Here is a 20,171-nt window from a genome sequence, read left to right as displayed (position 1 = left end):
TCGTTTATTGTTTTCTACATCTAACATTTCAATAATTTTTTGCCAAAAAACTTTCGTTTGTAGAGATTTGCAACCATGTAAAATCGATTTAAATATTTATTACTAATTGCGTAAAAAAGTTTCATTCAAATCCTTTGGGAGTTTTGGGAGTTATAGCCGTTTATATTTTTTTACATCTAACACTTCAATAATTTTTTACCAAAAAACTTTCGTTTGTAGAGATTTGCAACCATGTAAAATCGATTTAGATATTCATTATTAGTTGTATAAAAAAGTTTCATTCGAATCCTTTGGGAGTTTTGGAAGTTATAGTCGTTTATTTTTTTCTACATCTAACATTTCAATAATTTTTTACCAAAAAACTTTCGTTTGTAGAGATTTGCAACCATGTAAAATGGATTTAAATATTTATTACTAATTGCGTAAAAAAGTTTCATTCAAATCCTTTGGGAGTTTTGGGAGTTATAGCCGTTTATATTTTTTTACATCTAACACTTCAATAATTTTTTACCAAAAAACTTTCGTTTGTAGAGGTTTGCAACCATGTAAAATCGATTTAAATATTTATTATTAGTTATATAAAAAAGTTTCATTCGAATCCTTTGGGAGTTTTGGAAGTTATAGCCGTTTATATTTTTTTACATCTAACATTTCAATAATTTTTTACTAAAAAACTTTCGTTTGTAGAGATTTGCGACCATGTAAAATCGATTTAAATATTTATTGCTAATTGCGTAAAAAAGTTTCATTTAAATCCTTTGGGAGTTTTGGAAGTTATAGCCGTTTATATTTTTCTACATCTAACACTTCAATAATTTTTTACCAAAAAACTTTCGTTTGTAGAGATTTGCAACCATGTAAAATCGATTTAAATATTTATTGCTAATTGCGTAAAAAAGTTTCATTCGAATCCTTTGGGAGTTTTGGGAGTTATAGCCGTTTATATTTTTCTACATCTAACATTTCAATAATTTTTTACCAAAAAACTTTCGTTTGTAGAACTTGTGTTTGTTGAATTTAAATAATTATTACTAATTGCGTAAAAAAGTTTCATTTAAATCCTTTGGGAGTTTTGGGAGTTATAGCCGTTTATATTTTTCTACATCTAACACTTCAGTAATTTTTTACCAAAAAACTTTCGTTTGTAGAGGTTTGCAACCATGTAAAATCGATTTAAATGTTTATTACTAGTTGCGTAAAAAAGTTTCATTTAAATCCTTTGGGAGTTTTGGAAGTTATAGCTTTTAAATTTTTTTTGTACATCTAAAAATTCAATAATTTTTTACCAAAAAACTTTCGTTTGTAGAGGTTTGCAACCATGTAAAATCGTTTTAAATATTTATTATTAGTTGTATAAAAAAGTTTCATTCGAATCCTTTGGGAGTTTTGGGAGTTATAGCCGTTTATATTTTTCTACATCTAACACTTCAATAATTTTTTACCAAAAAACTTTCGTTTGTAGAGGTTTGCAACCATGTAAAATCGTTTTAAATATTTATTATTAGTTGTATAAAAAAGTTTCATTCGAATCCTTTGGGAGTTTTGGGAGTTATAGCCGTTTATATTTTTCTACATCTAACACTTCAATAATTTTTTACCAAAAAACTTTCGTTTGTAGAGGTTTGCAACCATGTAAAATCGTTTTAAATATTTATTATTAGTTGTATAAAAAAGTTTCATTCGAATCCTTTGGGAGTTTTGGGAGTTATAGCCGTTTATATTTTTCTACATCTAACACTTCAATAATTTTTTACCAAAAAACTTTCGTTTGTAGAGGTTTGCAACCATGTAAAATCGATTTAAATGTTTATTACTAGTTGCGTAAAAAAGTTTCATTTAAATCCTTTGGGAGTTTTGGAAGTTATAGCTTTTAAATTTTTTTTGTACATCTAAAAATTCAATAATTTTTTACCAAAAAACTTTCGTTTGTAGAGGTTTGCAACCATCTAAAATCAATTTAGATATTTATTATCTTTTATAAAAAAAAGTTTTATCCAAATCCTTTTGGGAATTTTGGGAGTTAGAGCCTTTTTCATTTTTTTACCATTTGACTTTTTAATTAATTTTCACAACAAAACCTTAGTTTGTAGAGGTTTGAGACCATCGTCAGTCGATTTAGGTATTCATTGTTAATATCTGGACAAAAAATTATTAAAATCCCTTGGGAATTTTTGGAGATACGGGCATTATATTGATTAAATAACAGGGAGCGCGGACTATAAATTGGTCGCTGGCAACCGGCATATGCTGCGTTCTCGATTTTGGTTGCTGGATATCGATCGGACGCTAGCTTCACACACATCTGGAACTCCACAGTCTTACAATTTATTTGTTCCCTTCCCCATGACTAATGGCATGAATCAACTTTTTTGAATAAAATTAAAATTGATAAACTTAAGAAAATATTTTATATATAATATATTTTAAAGCTTCATTGTGATTTAGATATTTCTGCTTTAAACTAAAATATTTATAAAGGGTTTGTCTATAAATAATAAACAAATGCTGATGACTCAGCCCCTGGAATAATTTCACCAAGGATAATATATTTTCATATTAAAAAGTGGTATGGTCGTTTTATTCTGACTTGAAGAAGCCAAATATTAGGCCATCCCAATAAAATTATTGAACTTTGCCACCATCAGAGATGCCATAGTTAAAAAAAAGGGGCTGGGTAATATAATAAAATAATTTTAATATTTTCAATTCAGTTGTTTTTTATAATAGTTTTACTAACAAAATTAACTTTGACTGCTAGAATTTTTTCAATTCTGAATCTGTTCTTTGGTTTAACAGATTTAGAATTGATATTATTAAAATGAATTTTTGTAAAGCTTACTTGGTTATGGCTTTAACTTTATGCAATATTTTAGGTTAGGAAACCAAACAATTAGGTATTTTTATGATAGAGATCATTCTTTAGACATGAAGTTTAATTTAAACTTTAATGTGATTTAAAAGTTCACCTATTATATTATTATAAAACACATACAGGGTGTCCCACTATCCCCGAAGATGGATACAAGTCAATACTTTGGTTATGTGTTAAGCAATCTTTTTCATTTGTGGTAGGAGGCTGTGTTGCTATGAGGCACACATTTTGCCTAAGATAGAAAGGCAATACCTAATTGAGGTACATTTTAATGACAGTTTGATATTTTCAGATTTAAGAGCAAACTGCCTTTAGGACACTATTTATCTTAAATCTGTTAAGTTATATTGAATCCTCCTTACCCTAAATACTTAAGTTCTAATTTTGTTAAATATTGATACATCTGTGTCATGAAAATAAGACATTTTTATTTTTATTATTATTTTTTCAGTACAGACTTACAATGCCATTAGAAAAAAAAAACTAAGTCAACATCTTCAATTAAATTTCACTGAGCCATCTTCTTACAGATGCAACATTATTGATCAGAGAACCATCTAGTTGAATATACAAATTCTCTCTATAAGTTAACAGCAAAGAGTATAAATATTTAAAACCTAACATGGCCATGGAAACAAAATTATTTAATTTTTAATGCACATGTCGAAATTATTGATATGTCATCGTTTATGCAGTTCTAGAATTAATATGCATTTAAGTTTAGCAGAAAAAGTAGAAATAGCGAGATTAGTATAGGAGATGGATATTGATTCTGATCACTTAATATTGTACACCATGGTGTCTAAAGTATGTATATTGTATGTTTAATCAACGGGGTTGGGTCATAGGAGAAAGTAAGATGGCAAAGAAACCATCCACAGAATCCAAGATTTTTAAATCATTTCTGGCTGACTCCAACATCCAGTTTAAGAAATTTTGATAGTAGGTGGAAGAGTATGGTTTCAAGATGTTAGAAAAAAATGGAAATAAACTGTTTATATCAAGATTTTCCACATGTTACAACAAAGTGATGATCAGAAAAGAATTTAGTACTATTTAGCTATGCCAGCCAAATTTTACGAAGACTCTATGTGGCAAAATATTATTTACTGATAAGGTGACATTTCCAAATATTAGATATTGGAATAATGAGAATTCTCACTCGGTAGAGAGAATTTACTGGGGGAAGTTATAGAGAGAATTTGTATATATTTAGCTAGCTGGCGCTCCAATCCATAATGCTGCTAAAATTTTGAAGATAAATGGGGTGGTCGCAATCATTCTTTTGTAGAGTGGCCTCCTAGCTCTTACCCCTGGCAAAATGTGTGCCCTATAGCTATACCGCCTCCTACTAAAAATTCGCTCAACACACGTCCAAGATATTGGCTTGTATCTATCTTAAGTGGGACACCCTGTATATACTTACCAATATTTAATATTCTAAAAGACTCTCTTCAAAACTAGAATTTTCGTCGTCAAGCCGAACTATTATTTGGGGTAAGGGTGGTAAAACCGAATGTCTACAGTGTGGCTCTTAACTTCAATTTAAAATTGAATCTTTAATTTTTAATGCGGCATAAATTAAAAAAATACAATTAGCAGTTTTTTTTAAGGAAATTAGGGTTTTCATTTATTGAGGGCAACATTATTCAAAAAGACCTACAGAGCTAAGCAGTGCTAATCGAAACTAACCCAATTAAAAAAAAAATTATAAGAAAGCGCACACATCCTTCATTATCGAAAACGTGACTTGGATACACAGAAATTGAAGTCCTTAAAAAGTTTTCTAAGTAAAAATTTCTTTTGAAAGTTCACTTTTTCTAACCTAGAAATGCGGAACATGATATGCGTATCAGTATAATGAAAAATGGTATTTTTAATAGAATATATCCCCATTATTGGGCCAAAGATAATCCTCGTTTAAAAAGTATGTCTTGAACGTTATCTTGAATATTTGCAAAATAATTTAAAAGAAACTTTAGATAATTTGGCTTTTTTACAGAAATTCGATCACCTGCTCATAATAAGTGCTTGCAAGGAACTTTACAAAAGACTTGATTCAGCTTTTGCTGCTTCAGCACCTTTAAAACAACGAAGACGACGGCGATTTCCAGTATGGTTTTCAAAACAAATTATTTCTAATATCTTTAAGAAGGAAAAAGCATATCGTGATTATAAATCCTCTCCAACTGAATTTAATCTTTCCAGATACAACAGGCTTCGTCAGACAGTAAAATCTCAAGCCCGTGAGACCTATAACTCATTCGTGACCCAAGCCGAGGAGAACATTGTCACTGATCCCTCATCGTTTTGGTCTTTTGTTAGAGCTAAGAAAGGTCACTATTCACTTCCGTCTATCATGTGCGATACCAATGGTAATTCTTTTCAAGGAACAGAAAATATTGTGCCAGGTTTTGCCAAACTTTTTCAGAATGCCTATAAAGATCCAATCAACCTCGCAGAAACCTATCCTCCTTCTAATTCCTCAGACATTCTTCCATCAATTACCACTAAGGAAATTATTGCTGCTAGTCGGAGGCTAAAAAACAAGTTGACAGCCGGTCCAGATGGTGTTCCAAGTTTTGTGGCTAAAGACTGCATGTTTGTCCTTTGTCAGCCTTTATATCATATTTTTAACCTTATTTTGAAAACTGGCAAATTTCCAGGTGTCTGGAAATGTGCTAAAGTAATACCAATTCACAAAAAAGACGATATAAACAGAATCGACAACTACCGACCTATCTCCATACTTTGCAATTTTTCCAAAACTTTTGAAACTATTGTTTATAACAGAATTCTTCCCCAAGTTCAATCGCTACTCTTTATAGATCAGCACGGTTTTATTCCTAAAAGGTCGTGCATCACTAACCTCTGTAATGTGACTCATTTTATTTCTTCAGCCCTCGATAGAAAAAGTCAGGTTGATGTGGTGTATACTGATTTCAGTAAGGCTTTCGATCAGATAAATCATAGCATTCTGGTGGAAAAATTGAACAAGTAATTCAACTTCTCAGAAAGGCTAATTTCGTTGCTTTCGTCATACCTTATTGACCGTCTACAGTTTGTTGAGGTGGAAGGTTGCAGATCTAATACCTTTGTTTCAACTTCTGGAGTCCTACAGGGATCCAATCTCGGCCCACTTCTTTTTATCTTTTATATTAATGATCATATAGAATTGATTTCCTGCCTTAGACTAGCTTATGCTGATGATCTGAAAATATTCTGGTGTATCAATAGTATCTTGGACTGCTTGTTCTTACAGAGTAACTTGGACCTAATTAGGGGATGGTGCAGTCGAAATCAGTTATGTCTTAACATCTCGAAATGCTGTGTGATCTCCTTTCACCGAACCAAGGATCCTGTTTTGTTTAATTATAATATAGACAATCAAATCCTCTGTAGAAGAAGTATTTCTATTAAAGATCTAGGGGTTGTATTCGATGATAGGCTCACATTTGTGCCACATATTGAACAGACAGTAACCTCCTCGTTGAAACTTCTGGGTTTTGTCATTCAAAATACCCGACTCTTTAACAACTCAAACTCAATAAAACTATTGTACTTTTCCTTTGTTAGATCAAGACTGGAATACGGTTTTTTGGTGTGGTGTCCTTTCTATGAATGCCATGTTGGCTACATCAAGAGTGTTCAGAGAAGGGTTTTAAAGTTTCTTATGTTTCGTGAGGATGGAATATATCCTGTTAGAGGACATGATCATGATCTGATGCTAGGTAGATTTAATCTGCAATCTCTGGCCATGAGGAGAACAATGAGTTACTTATTATATTGGGTATTACGTCACTTATAGCAAAAATCAATTTAGAAATTTTTATCTCACACGCTCAACAATTGAAAAGAAGAAGAAAATAGACTTATTCACGTATTTAAAAGAAATATGAACTTAAATCTGTAACGATACCGTTCGATATACTTAATTTAATTTAAGTTCAATAAGTTTTAAATACAATAATTTACTTGAGGTATAATAGATTTTTTTTTTAATATACCTAGAACAATTGAGAACAATTCATTTTGTAACATTCTTATGGAAGTTGGTCAATAATCAAATAAATTCTCCTCCTCTCTTGAACGATATTCTATTTCATGTACCACGATTTGCTTCTAGAGCAAATATCACTTTTGCTTTAGATCGCGCCGGAACTAACATTAGGTTTCAGGATCCCGTATATCAAATGTGCAGAATTTTTAATTCAGTATCATCAACCTGTGACATATTTGTATGCTCCATAAAGGATCTAGTTTTGTCTCTGACAAACCAACAGTTACCATAATTCCTTTTCTCTTCCTTTTTTCCCTTGTCCCATGAATCCCTTTCTTTGTTCATTCTAATGTTAATTTACATCTCCTTTAATTTTGATATATACATGATGTTACTATAGTAATTTAAGTTTTCCTTATTTTTCTTTCTTTTTGTTATTTAATTTATAGTAATTTAATACTTGTTTACACTTTCAAAACATTAATTGTAGATTTTCCTGTAACTGGGCTTTGCCTGTTGGAAATAAACTGCTAAATAAAGAAATAAATAATACCAGAATAATTACGGAATATCTATCAACTAGATTTCCAAAAAGACATACCAGACCAACAGAGTTACCACCGAATTTAAACGGCGACCACTATTTAGTTTTTTTAGAAAATGAGCTGGTCGAGCTTTTGTCTCTATTGCAATTACGAAGACGCCCCTACTCACTTTTTCAGACCTGAGTATATATATCTTGAGCAAGAATATGCTAACCACTGGATCGGTCGTATTGGCAGTTGTCAATAAACGGGTAGTTAAGTGTATTGAAGTTAACGGAAACCTGCTTAAATATGAATTCACTAATTGAACATTTGACTCCGCGTCAAAACCATAATATTTTAGTTTAGCTAATAGGAGACAGTGAGCCAGAGTATCATAATGCCTTGGAGAAGACAAGTACCAAGGAATTTCTGAAGCCTTCATCGCAGGTCCCGAAGATATCATTAAGAACAAATGCCAAAGCAGATACCGTACTAAAATTCTCTCGAAATCTACATTCATTATCAGAAAATAAAGGCAGAATTTTGTTAAAAATAAAATAAGTGAATATTTTGTTATAAAGAATTTGCTCAAAAATTCTTGACAGTGTGGGAACAATCCTTATGATCTCTCAACTCAGAAAAATGCGACGGGTGACTATTATTTCGTAGTGGAATTTCCAGAATAGTTTTCCAGATTGTTGGAACTTGTTTCTCTTTATAGTAGTGTTAAGAAAATGTAACATTATATGATCTAATAAAGGGCTGCATATTTTTAGCATTTTTGCATTAATTTGGTCAGCACCAACATCGGTAGTTCGAATGTTGTGTAGAGCGGAATGTATTTCATTTAGTGAACCTAAACAAAATATAAAGTCTATTAAAGAGTTTGAGACGTTACTTGGTATAATGTGTTTTTTTTTGGCGAATATTTAAAGCTTGAAGAGTTTTCCAGAGTTTAACTGTATTGTTTATTGAAAAGTTTATATATAATATATCTCTGTTTTGCAGCTCTAATGGCAGATATCGTCTGGTTACCTCCGATCTAATTATTCTATACCTACTTTTGCCAACTTTTATCTCTAAAGACATTTAGCTGATAAATTTCATTTAACCAACATTTTGTTGCTCGAACCTCTATTAGGGCGAAAACACAGAGGAAGCTGGTTTCCTGCTTACCGGAAACCAGTGCCGATCGGTTCTGAATTCCGGCACTTAGTGAGGACACAGTGCCAACGAGAAAAAGGCCAATAAAACCAGTCCTTTATCAGTTCCAGTTTAATCTTCGCATCAACATGGCGTCTAGCTCATATGACGATGAATTTATTGCATTAGATAGCCTTGTAGCTAAAACAATAAGAAAAAAAGTTGGTGTTCACTCTATAAATCGTGAGAGAGGGTACATTATGGTAAATATCATCATTTGTTTAAGAAGTTGACAGATGACCACAATCGCTTTTTTCAGTACACCAGAATGAATCATAAAACATTCGAATATATTCTGGAAAAAGTTAAACATATTTTAACTAAAAACTGGTGTACCCTTCACAGTCAGCCCATTTTACCAGAAGAAAGATTAGTCATTACTTTGAGGTAAGTATCTTTATATTATTTATATATTTTAAATAGGTTACTAACAAATAAACCATTTACTATTAACAAAACATCTAGCGGTTACATATTTTGGTTTTGTTTTAACAAAAAAAAGACTCAAAATAGTGGATTAAATTCTTATTTCAAGAAGCACAGTGGTGGGGGACATTTGGAAGTACCAAAAACACTTTCAGATTGTTCCATCTTTGATAAAATGAGACTTGTAGATTCTACTTCTGTAATGAAATAATTTCTATCAAAGTAATTCAGTGACTGAACTACTATGGATAGTCGATGGAACAGATTTAAACCTATTTAGCGGGTATGAAAATTGTTCAACTAGCTCTGAAACCCGGCATAGAAAAGCTAATACGCGTGACTCTTTTAAAATTTTTTTTTAAATTTTTGTCTCATGAGAAGACTTAAAAAAAAAAGAGGTGTTCATCTTTTTTCTCATTTATTCGCTTTAAAATCTAAGGCATGCTACTTTTCGTTTCTCAATATTTAATAATGAGACATGAAATATTTCTGTTGAGTCTCGTTTCTTTTTAGATGAGTGTGGTGTCGAATTCATCAGTATTCCTTTTTGTTCTCGAAAGTGTTTCAGTATTTTCTTGTCTTGTATTTTCTACGAGATCATCGCCAGCATTTGGTTGAGGAGGTACATCATCTTCAGTGGAACAAAAGGTGGTCTCGTCTAATTCTAGTGGTGACCGAATCGACTCTTCTGCTTCAGTATGGCTTTGTGCAAAGCTTTCAGTATGACCACTTACTTGTGGCAAATTTTCTTTCAACCTTCTAGGCATTACCGTGTCTTTCAAAAAAAGGAGCAATTTGAAATATGGCCACTTGGATGTCGGAGTATCATTTGCGGCATCACCTGAAAGTGAAGGAGAAAATGTTCCTAATTGTACGGAGAATTGATCTCTAATATACTTTTACAGTTAATTTTCTAAAACAAAATTACATAGTAAAAAATTGCACCGACGCCGACGTCCAAAATGCACTAAAAAGTATGAAATAAAAGTATCAAAAAATTTAAATATCTTGATTTTTTAACAACTAAAAATTTTTGATGTTTTAAATATTTTTATTTCATAATTTTTAGTGAAAATTATAAAATCCATACTCAAAATGTAATCGTTTTAACTTCATTTATTTACACATCATTTGATCCATTTTTCATTTTCTACTAGATAGTATTTTTTATAAATTTGCTTTTATTTGTATCTAAAATAGTAACATAAATGAATTTCTCATACTGAGAAACCATACATTTAATATTTTACACGAGTATTTTTTAACTAGCAGACTATTAATTTATACCCCTTAAGGTTTTTTAACCCTACTGCTAATACTACAGCTTTTTTAATGAAAATAACACTATTTTTAAATTCCTAACCCTTAAAACCCCCAAAAACGATATACAACTTGAATTTTCATATTTCAACGATTTAAGCCTTCCCCTATTTTTGCCTTCATCGTTAATAGAGTTTGTTTTCATCATCTTATGATTTTACCATCTCTAAAAATATACTTTCAGGATAATTTTAATTTATCCCCTCACTGACCACTTGTATATTCACTCTAAAATTGTCTTTAAAAAAATCCCCTATACGCTGGTTCCTATTTGATTCATTTATTAAAACGTCAAAACCACGTTCTAATAAAATGTGTTTTTTGCAGAAAGCACAAAGGATCTTGCCGCAGGCTCATCTTTCAGAATGCTGTCATTTTCATTCAGCGTTGGAGCTTCCACTGTGGGAAAAATTGTAACAGAAACAGTTGCTGCATTGTGGAAAGTATTGCAACCAATCCACATGCCTGTTCACATGAAAGAAGATTTTCAAAATATATCTGAAGATTTTAATATTTGAAATTTTCCACATTACATGGGCAGTATTGATGGAAAACATATACGCATTTTTTTACCTACAAATTCAGGATCAATGTTTTTTAATTATAAGAAATATTTTTCTGTGGCCCTACAAGGAGTAGCAGATGCAAATTATACATTTTTGTAGTTATGGATGTCGGTGGATACGGCAAACAAAGCGATGGTGGTACAGTTCAGTCTTCGGAACTGTATAAGTTGCTATCGAAAAAACAACTGGATATCCCAGAACCAGCGTATCTGCCTCAAACTTCCTTTGCACCTTTCTAAAAGCACCGTTTGTACTAATAGGTGACGAAGCATAACTTGCTTCCTTACCTTTTGAAGCCATTTGGTGAAAAAATTTAAATTTTGAGAAAGAGTGCTTTAATAAACGTTTCTCTCGTGCAAGGAAAACTATTGAATGTACCTTTGGTATCGTAAGTGCTAAATGGAGACTACTTTTAAAGTGCATAGAAACTGACATGCAGTAGCGGCAGATAATATTAAATGTTAATGTATTCTTCACAACACTATAATAGACAGAGAAGGATTTGAACGACATTTGACAGATGTAAGATTAAATATTCCTCATCACAATAGATGGCAAGTAACAGGACGACCATTAAATGAAGCCAAAACGATTGGAGATATATAGTGAGGGACAAAAGTATCGGCACACTATTACTTTTAGAAGCAATTTATTAATAATTACAATAATTGTTAAACAATTTAATATTTGAAATGTTATTAATATACTCCCTGCCCTTAAGATTTATATTGTATAGAAATAAAAGTAAATTAAAAATTAAAATTAAAAACAAACTTTTTACCAACTGACAAAAGTATCGTCATAGTTATTTTTATATACCGGTGACACAGAAAAAAGGGAACACTTAATAACTTTTTTACTTTTCAAGATAAACAAATGAAATTCGGTATACCGATAAAATAGTTAGAAGAGCATCTTTTGATATATTCTATTTTTTTCCACCCCTTCTGGTTTAACAGAAAGTGACACTAACTTTCTTATTTTAAATGGGATACTTGGTATATTATTACGTATTTCGATAGAAAATAATATTCTAAAAACAATGATACTATATTTGCTACCTTTTGTTTTATACTCATAGAAAAAATTGTTTTTTTTTGAAATTTTAAAATAGGGTGCCATGAAAGCATTGAAAGTTTTAATTTTTAATCAAGTAATCTCGGAAAAATAGTTTTCTTTACATTTTATGACGTAACTCTTTTACACGCCTGTTTAAAATGTCCAAATCATTAATTTTAGGATTTACTTAATTTTTTTTAAAAAAACATTCGGAACAACCACTTTTCAAATGCGGTTTCTTTTTCCCAATAATTTGATATGATTATTTTTTTAAATCGGTTGATAAATAAGCCCATAAGAAGAAATAAACTAAGGCACATAAATAAACGCATTTAATTAATAAAAATAGCATGCGAATAGGCTGCGTTTTGCCGCTTTCTTCAATTCAAAACAAAAGATTGCTAACTGAAGCACGATTTACACTGGATGTACATCTAAAGTGAAATCTTCCAGATTAATAATCCTTGTTTACATATTTTCATTTAGTTTGGTGGTTTCTCACGCGCACTCGTTACTTCGTGTTGATGTGCAACAATTAAGACTGTTCGTGGCAGATAGCAAAATGTCTCGATCGAGAAGAAATGCAAGGATTGTACGCGGAGGCATTGATTTAATTGAACTGATACATGAACTAAACTTAAATTTGTCTAGTTACCGCGCTGAAAGACGATGGTGGGTGAAACCATGGGTTTCAAGAAAAGAAAATCTGGGAGCATCGTCAAAGCTCTTAAGAGAATGGGCAGAAGAAAATCTTGAAGTGTAGAGAAATCATTTAAGAATGAATGAAGGCCAATTCGCATATCTTCTTGAAAAAGTAACTCCGTTAATTAAAAAAAAAGACACTTGGTTCCGAGAAGCTTTGAGCCCGAAATTAAAAGTACAAATGACGCTACGATATATAGCGACCGGGGATAATTTAGGTACATTGAGCGCATTGACCAGAATTCCAAGAAGTACATTCTCATTGTTTTTTTCTGAGGTATGCTACGCTATATACAGTGTTTTGGCAGATTTTCTACTGGTAAGTACAAAGTTTATTCCTTACAGTTAAATTGATTCATAAGTTAGCAGAATCTAGAAAAAAGTTATAAAATTTTATTGCAAGAAATTAAAAAAATATTTATTAACTTTCAGAACATTTTTAATTTTTTTAAATTAATTCATATAATAATAATATTATTATGCATTTATTCCGGCTTAAGAAAGAGCCTGTGACAAAACATTGCTGAAATCATATTCGTGTCTGTGTTGCGGTTATCTGAGTCTGTTAATTGGTAGTAGTTTTGTGATTGCTGTGAAAGAAAGCTGTGGCCTGGTGATGATATTACAGAGTACTGGTCGGAATTACGTATTTCCAGAGAATGTTGATAATAAGATAGACGACACCAATGGTTGAGACTGATGCGAGCTGGAAGAGACGTTCTTGTGTCATAACATTCTTTAACTTCTCTTGACAAATAAGAGCTCTATTTAAAGGCATTTTCTTTAATTTTATGGCGAGACTCTCACAGAAGACGTCGAATTCGTTTGGATCCTGATTATGGACCCCCGAAGCGGAATCGTTAAGAGGACGCTTTAGCCCTCTTTTGGACTTTTGTAAGTTGGTAAGAGTTTTTGGAGTACTTGTAGTTACCACCGAAAAATTCAATATTATCTAGAGAAGGTGCCTCAGTGTCCAGAACGTGTACTGTTTACTCTCTATGTTGCTCCAAATTTTGCTGATCAATTTCTGCTTTCCAGAAGTGTTCTTTCCCGTCGATTTTAAGTCCTTAATTCAAATTCAATGTATTACGTGCAAAATACATAATAGCATATACACAAGTCAAATAAAAAAAAAATAGGGCAAAAGATTAGTTGCATATTAAAACTTCAGAGATTTAAAATCACACAGTACACTTTAAAAACCTGAACCTATTGCTAAACAATATAAAATATTAATTATCAAATGCACTAATGAATTCTGTGGCATCATAAAAAGCTCTCTCGAGCAGAATTTTCCTTCCACAGACACCTTCCCAGCCAGCGATAGGCCGGGACAATGAGTTTTCTCTGTCTAGTGTAACAGCTGTGACCCGCACCATGCACTCTGTATTGGCCCTCATTTGACTTAACATGCAAGAGAGACTCAAATATATATTGGAATGGGAATGTTAATATTTTCAGATCGATAAATGCCTGTCTGCAGTCGTCCCTGTATCCCAGCCCAGCCAGGAACCGCACTGTTTGTCTCTGCAGCCCAAACACTCTCACAGAGTGAGTGGCATGACCCCAAGCCAGTACAGCATGTGACATTACTGAGTGAGAAAGGGCATGATATGCAATGTTTAGGGCATCAAGAGATAAGCGCTCTGAGAGAGTACGAAGGGCAAATAATGTGCTTCTTATTCTGCCTGACACTTTATAAATATGGCATTCCCATTTAAGAGTAGGGTCGATATGACATTGCTCAAATCCATGAGAGCAAAAAGCACTGTCTCAGTTTTTTTCTTAATTGACACATAGCATTCCTAGAAATAATTAACAGAAATAGAAAAATTTTAATATATAATACAAAATTTGAGTACAAATAACATACGTCACGAAAATTAAGGGAGCAATTTTATGTGCTAAATAATATTGGCACAGCAAAGTTGTTATTTTAATTATTACTGAAAATCTTAATATTATTATTTTGTAAAGATAAATACCCAATATACTATTGCCTATAAATGTTTGTTACAGGTGCCTAACAACATTCAGAGCTGGGAAAAAGTGATTGCGAGACTGCAAAATCAACATTTAACGAGGCCTTGCGAAATAACTCGCTGAATATACCGGAACAAGGGATTTTCATCGCTGATGATGACTTCCCATTAAGAATTATTATTTTGAAGCCATTTTCCAGATGTGGCTCACTAGCCGATTAGCAAAAGATATTTAATTACAGACTTTCAAGGGCTCGTCGAGTCGTGGAAAACATTCTCTGTACAAACAACAGAACAAGTGGCACAAACTATATGTGCTCTTTACAACTGGTTAATGCAAACTTTAACTCCTTTAAATCAATATATCCAGAGAGATGTGCTGGATATTGAAGAGTGGGGAGAAGGAAGGATTAAACCAGGTACTTCTATCATAATCCGCATACCGGTCTTGAAAAAAGTTCTCACTGTGCAATAAATAACTACACCAGGGCAGCAGGAGAAGCATGAACTTACTATGCTAAATGATATGTTACAAGAGATATTGTACCTTGGCAATGGAAAATGATTTAGCAACCTTGATGCTAGCATGTTATATTATGATAATGGATGTACTGTAATTGTAGTGATTAGCAATAAAAAATAAAAATAAATAAATATCTTTGGTTTGTCAATCATTATTAGCACATAAAACTTTAGTACCATAATTGATTTTAAGAAAAAAATGTGTGTATTAAATGTACTTACCTGCAAGTTTGAAGAACTTGGCTTTGTAGTGCATAGGTTGCGTAGGAACACATCTGCATCTTTAAGCCAAAATAGTTAGGGCTCATAAACATCATCAAGACCAGCGCCACTTCTTTCTGATCTTGGAAAGTTCTGCTCCATAACGCGTTCGTATAGTTTTTATTTTCAATTTTACTGCTACAGTTAACTCGGGCAAATTTAAATCAGTGACGCGTAGTGCGCTTTTTCCCGCACATTTGATTTGTTATAATCACTATGTTATAAAAATATGGCATTTATTTCCAACAGGTTTGTTACCCAATTACAGGAAAAAATAAAAATAAAAATATGTTGAAGTTTGTACTTGCTCAGCACATGCAAAGCAGGAAAGAAAAAAGAAAATAACAAAATATGTATAAAACATAGAAAATTGAAACTTGTAAGAAACATAGAAAATTGTAAATTTGGTACTGAATTAAATGGTTGTGTGGGGTTAGGAATTTTTTCAGACATTTTCTTTCCAATATTAGTTAAGAACTTGTTACTTTGTTTCGCTATTTCTTCTGGAGCTGTAATAATTGAGTTATTTATATTCAATTTATTAATTGTTTTTTTTTTTTGGTCTGTATCCTTCTGTAGCATCTTTTATTATTTTATAAAGCTTTCTTAGGTCTTGTGAATTATTATTTATTTTTTTATTCATTTTATTTTTTTTATAATATTCATTTTTAGTTGTTTTTATTATTTTATTTAGAGTATTTCGATAGTTTTTGTATTGTCTTTCATTGGAAAAATTATTTTTAAGTTCTTTTTTCATTTTGTCTCGTTCTTTAATTGATGTTATAATTGCCAAAGTTATCCAGGGTTTTAGTTTTTTATGTTTTTTTCTTGGAACCGTAGTTAACTCAGATTGCTTGATAATCGATATCTGTGAGTTAATTATAAAATCACAAACTGATATGGGATTATCAAAGGAAAATACATATTCCCAGTTAATGTTACTTGCAAGTAGTTTTAACTTCCAAAAATCTCATCCATTATTCTCTAAGAGACCAACATACAAAATTGACGAAAAACAAAGAAAAACACAAAGTCACGGTCTCACAACATGTAATAAAACGCGCTACACGTGTTTCGCTCTAGTTAGAGCATCATCAGGCCTTTAGAACCAACCACACACTTCACAGTACATAAATAAACTTAAATTTATCAAATAGTCATCATCCTTTAAATGGTTTTGTTTTCTGTCTGTGATGTCGTTATATCCTTTTTAAATCTAGGAATTTTTATCCTGGTGTTTTTTAATGTCGTTTTAGTTATTTCGTAGCCTGGACCCAGAATTTGTTTGGCAGCAGATGTTAGAGTATCGGTGTCGGTATGAGACGGACATTTTAAAATGACTTTTCCGTCAGCTAGGTTTTTTCTGCTCAAAACTTTAATTCCCAAATCAGCAGGATTAATTTTTTCCATATCTTTCTTTGACTTACTAGAATTTTAGTCTTGAATAGGTTTAATAATTATTTGCGTAAGACTGGTATCTTTTTAGTTGGGAATTTTTTAGTTTCGGCGATAACATTTGCGTCAGAAGGTTTTGCTTGGTTGGCATGTTATCGTGAATAGCCTTAATATTTTGTTGCATGTGATGGAGTTTCTCTGTCAGGTGATCCAACTTATTATCCTGTTTTTTGATCATCATAATTTCTCTCAATTTAGCTTTGCATGTTTGACACATGCAAATGACTATGTCCGCCAGGTCTTTTGTTATTTTTTTATATTGGGAGCCAGTAATTCCGATACACAAACAATGGTACCAAGAACGGCAAGCTCCCTCATAAAACATACCGTCTTCATTATTCTGAACATCTCGTTTACATTTCTTGCAACATATATTTTCTGCAACCTCATCGTCACTCATAATGCACGAAAAATGTCTATTTCTACTGGGCTATACTACGTGATACGATACGAGAATCATCAACATTGATAACAATGGGATTCCTAACAGCAAGCGCTATGGTATTTTGTTCTTAACTCGACATTGTTTATGCTTTTCTAAAATAAGTTTATAAAAAACGATAATACTTTTGATTTCGCAAATTACTCCACTATGTAGTTCACTTTTTTATTGTTATTTTGACACTAAACACAACTTTATAGTTCACAATATGGCAGGAAAAAAATACAAAAAGGTCGGAGCTCGATTCAAAGCATACGTATTCGGAATGTCATTATTCTTGATAGAAAAAATGAATTAAAAACGCTTTAAGCGATTTAAATGAATTTTGTAGGTTTTAAATGATAGGTAGTGAGGTAACTTTTTGAGGAATTTCAGGTAATTCGACTTGTTCAGGGATGGACTTGCAGCACATGTACGTTAATTTTTTATAAAAAAGCAAGTACACCACTGTTTTTTTGAAAAAAAAAAATTTTTTTCTGAATATTTTTTTATTTTCAACAAAACACAGCCCTTGCATTTTTGCGTGCAATAAAATACATTTCATATTCGGTTCTTTATTTTATTAGTTTTTTTGTTATTTCCGGAAAATTTTAGCCAGTTATTCATACATACCTACTATCGTATTTTTACGATATGGGAATCACTTTTTTTAGGAGATCAGATCGGAAGTCAATTTTTGTAGAAGATTAAGATACCATACTCCATGTAAATAATACTGTCAAGGCGATAACATGAACAAGAAAAAAATGAGTGACAAAAATAAAAAAACGTAATTAAATTAATTAATTAGCTATTAATTAATTGTCTCTAACTGTTTTCAAGTAAAACTGGTAAAAATGAATCGCTTTGGATTGGCGGAGCTTGTGCATCTTTCGTATAGAGAAGTCCGAGGAAGTGCTTTATTGGCACAGCGATTGTACAGGCAGCGTTTTCCACATCGTGAATTGTCTGAACGCAGAATCAGCAATTGGTTTTGCCAAAAACACCGTGCACCACAGTATTACAAAGCCATAATCTTCATCCGTTTAAACTGCAAAAAGTTGAGCATCTTGTTCCTGGAGACGCTCCTGGTCGTCTTGGCTTCTGCGAATGGTTTCTTTGTCAAATAGAACAAAACGCTAATTTTTTAGGTTTAATCCTTACAGGTGACGAAAAAGGATTTTCACGCGAGGGGTTACTCAATCCTCGCAATAACGAGTGGAGTTCTTGCTTCCTCTTAAAACCCCAATGCTAAACATCGGAGAGTATCATCAGAAATTTCACATTAATGTTTAAGCAGGTATTCTTGGGGACAGCTTATCTACGCAACACCTATCCTATAACCAACAGAGAAAACCTAGTTGCTAGAGTTGTGGTGACTTCGGACTTGCTACATAGGATCCTTGTATAGGTTTTATTTTTTGTACGAAAACAGTGCAACCGAGCGAAAAAATGCAAGGGCTGTGTTTTGTACAAAATAAACAAAACATTCAGAAAAAAAATTCTTTAAAAAAACAACGGCGTCTTTATAAAAAAAACAATCTGTTTTTTTTTTTTTAAATTTCACGTACATGTGTTGCAAGTCAGTCCCTGGACCAGTCAAATTACCTGAAATACCTCAAAAAGTTGCCTCACCACCACCACCTTAAAACCTGAAAATTTCATTCAAATCGCTATAAGCGTCTTTAATACAGAAGAAAATTAGCGATTTTTGTGGCAAATTTCAACTTCCTGTATTTTGGAAACGGCGCACTGGGTGTTCTATCTCAAACTACTTCTTTATGGCTCCTGTATATGCTCTAGCATTTTTGACCATTTGAAAGGGGACACCCTGTATATATTTTAAATTAACTGAAACACAAAGAAAAACTTGAATAACCACAGATATTCGACTGCGAATTGTCATCTAAATAGCGAATTGGGTGGCGGCAATGAACCGATTGTTTATTTACATTTTTCATACAGAATCATCGATTTGAAGAACGTCTGTTTCATCAAAAGTCGGTCGGAGATCAATATGTTTCATCATTCATATTTAGTGTACACTTTGAATGAACAGAAATGAAAGGCAATTTATACTTTTCACTTTGGATGATTATTCCGGGATGAACATCCAAAGTGACAAGTCTAAACGAGTCTTAATCATAAATGCGTTGCTGGCAAATGCTAGAGTCATATTTTAGCGAGTAAGCGTCTTTAAGACATCTCATGCGAGTGATCAAGTCATGACGTCACCATATAAGGCGGTTTAAGCGTTTGTTAGCGGTCTCTCGAGACCGCTAATAAACTCGATATGTCAAAGGGAAGCTATACAAACAATAATAAACAATAAATATTTATATCAATTTTTTGATATTTTTTTAGAGTAGAAGCATTATATTTCTTAGTACATTATACTTGTCTCATATACATTATACATTAACAGTTAAGACATTCAAACCAAATAAAAATGCAGAAAATAATAAATTATCAAAAGAGCGAATAGATTTGCAAAAAATACAGTGAAGAACGTAAAGGTGAGGTTGCGCGGATATTTTTTTTAAATTGATTTTTGATTAGTTTGTGTTTATTTCTGTGTGAAAAAAATATGAGTGAGGTTATGTTTATGCCAGTAATTTGTTATTGTATTTAATAATTTGTTTATTGTATTTCCTCTTGATCTTAAAATGTATGTAAATGTATTTGTATATTGTACTTAAATGTATTATTATAATCTTGTATATTGTACTTAAATGTATACTTAGACAAATGGGTGTTTTCATGGTTTAGGTCAGTTTCCAAAGCGAATGCAATACCGATGAAAGTGAAAGGTATAGTTAATATTTACTAATATTAGACTCTGACAGCTGTTAGAC

At 32.0% G+C, this 20,171-nt stretch overlaps 1 protein-coding gene across 2 annotated transcripts in view; it reads left to right on the top strand.

The window, feature by feature from the left end:
• Nucleotides 1-20,171, top strand: part of LOC126743850 (F-box only protein 28) — a 73,831-nt gene that overhangs the window by 11,991 nt on the left and 41,669 nt on the right. The gene's annotated exons all lie outside the window — the stretch shown is intronic.

Source organism: Anthonomus grandis, chromosome 1, assembly GCF_022605725.1.
Source record: "Anthonomus grandis grandis chromosome 1, icAntGran1.3, whole genome shotgun sequence".
Taxonomy (NCBI): Eukaryota; Metazoa; Arthropoda; class Insecta; order Coleoptera; family Curculionidae; genus Anthonomus; species Anthonomus grandis.
This window is presented reverse-complemented; position numbering and strand designations above follow the sequence as displayed.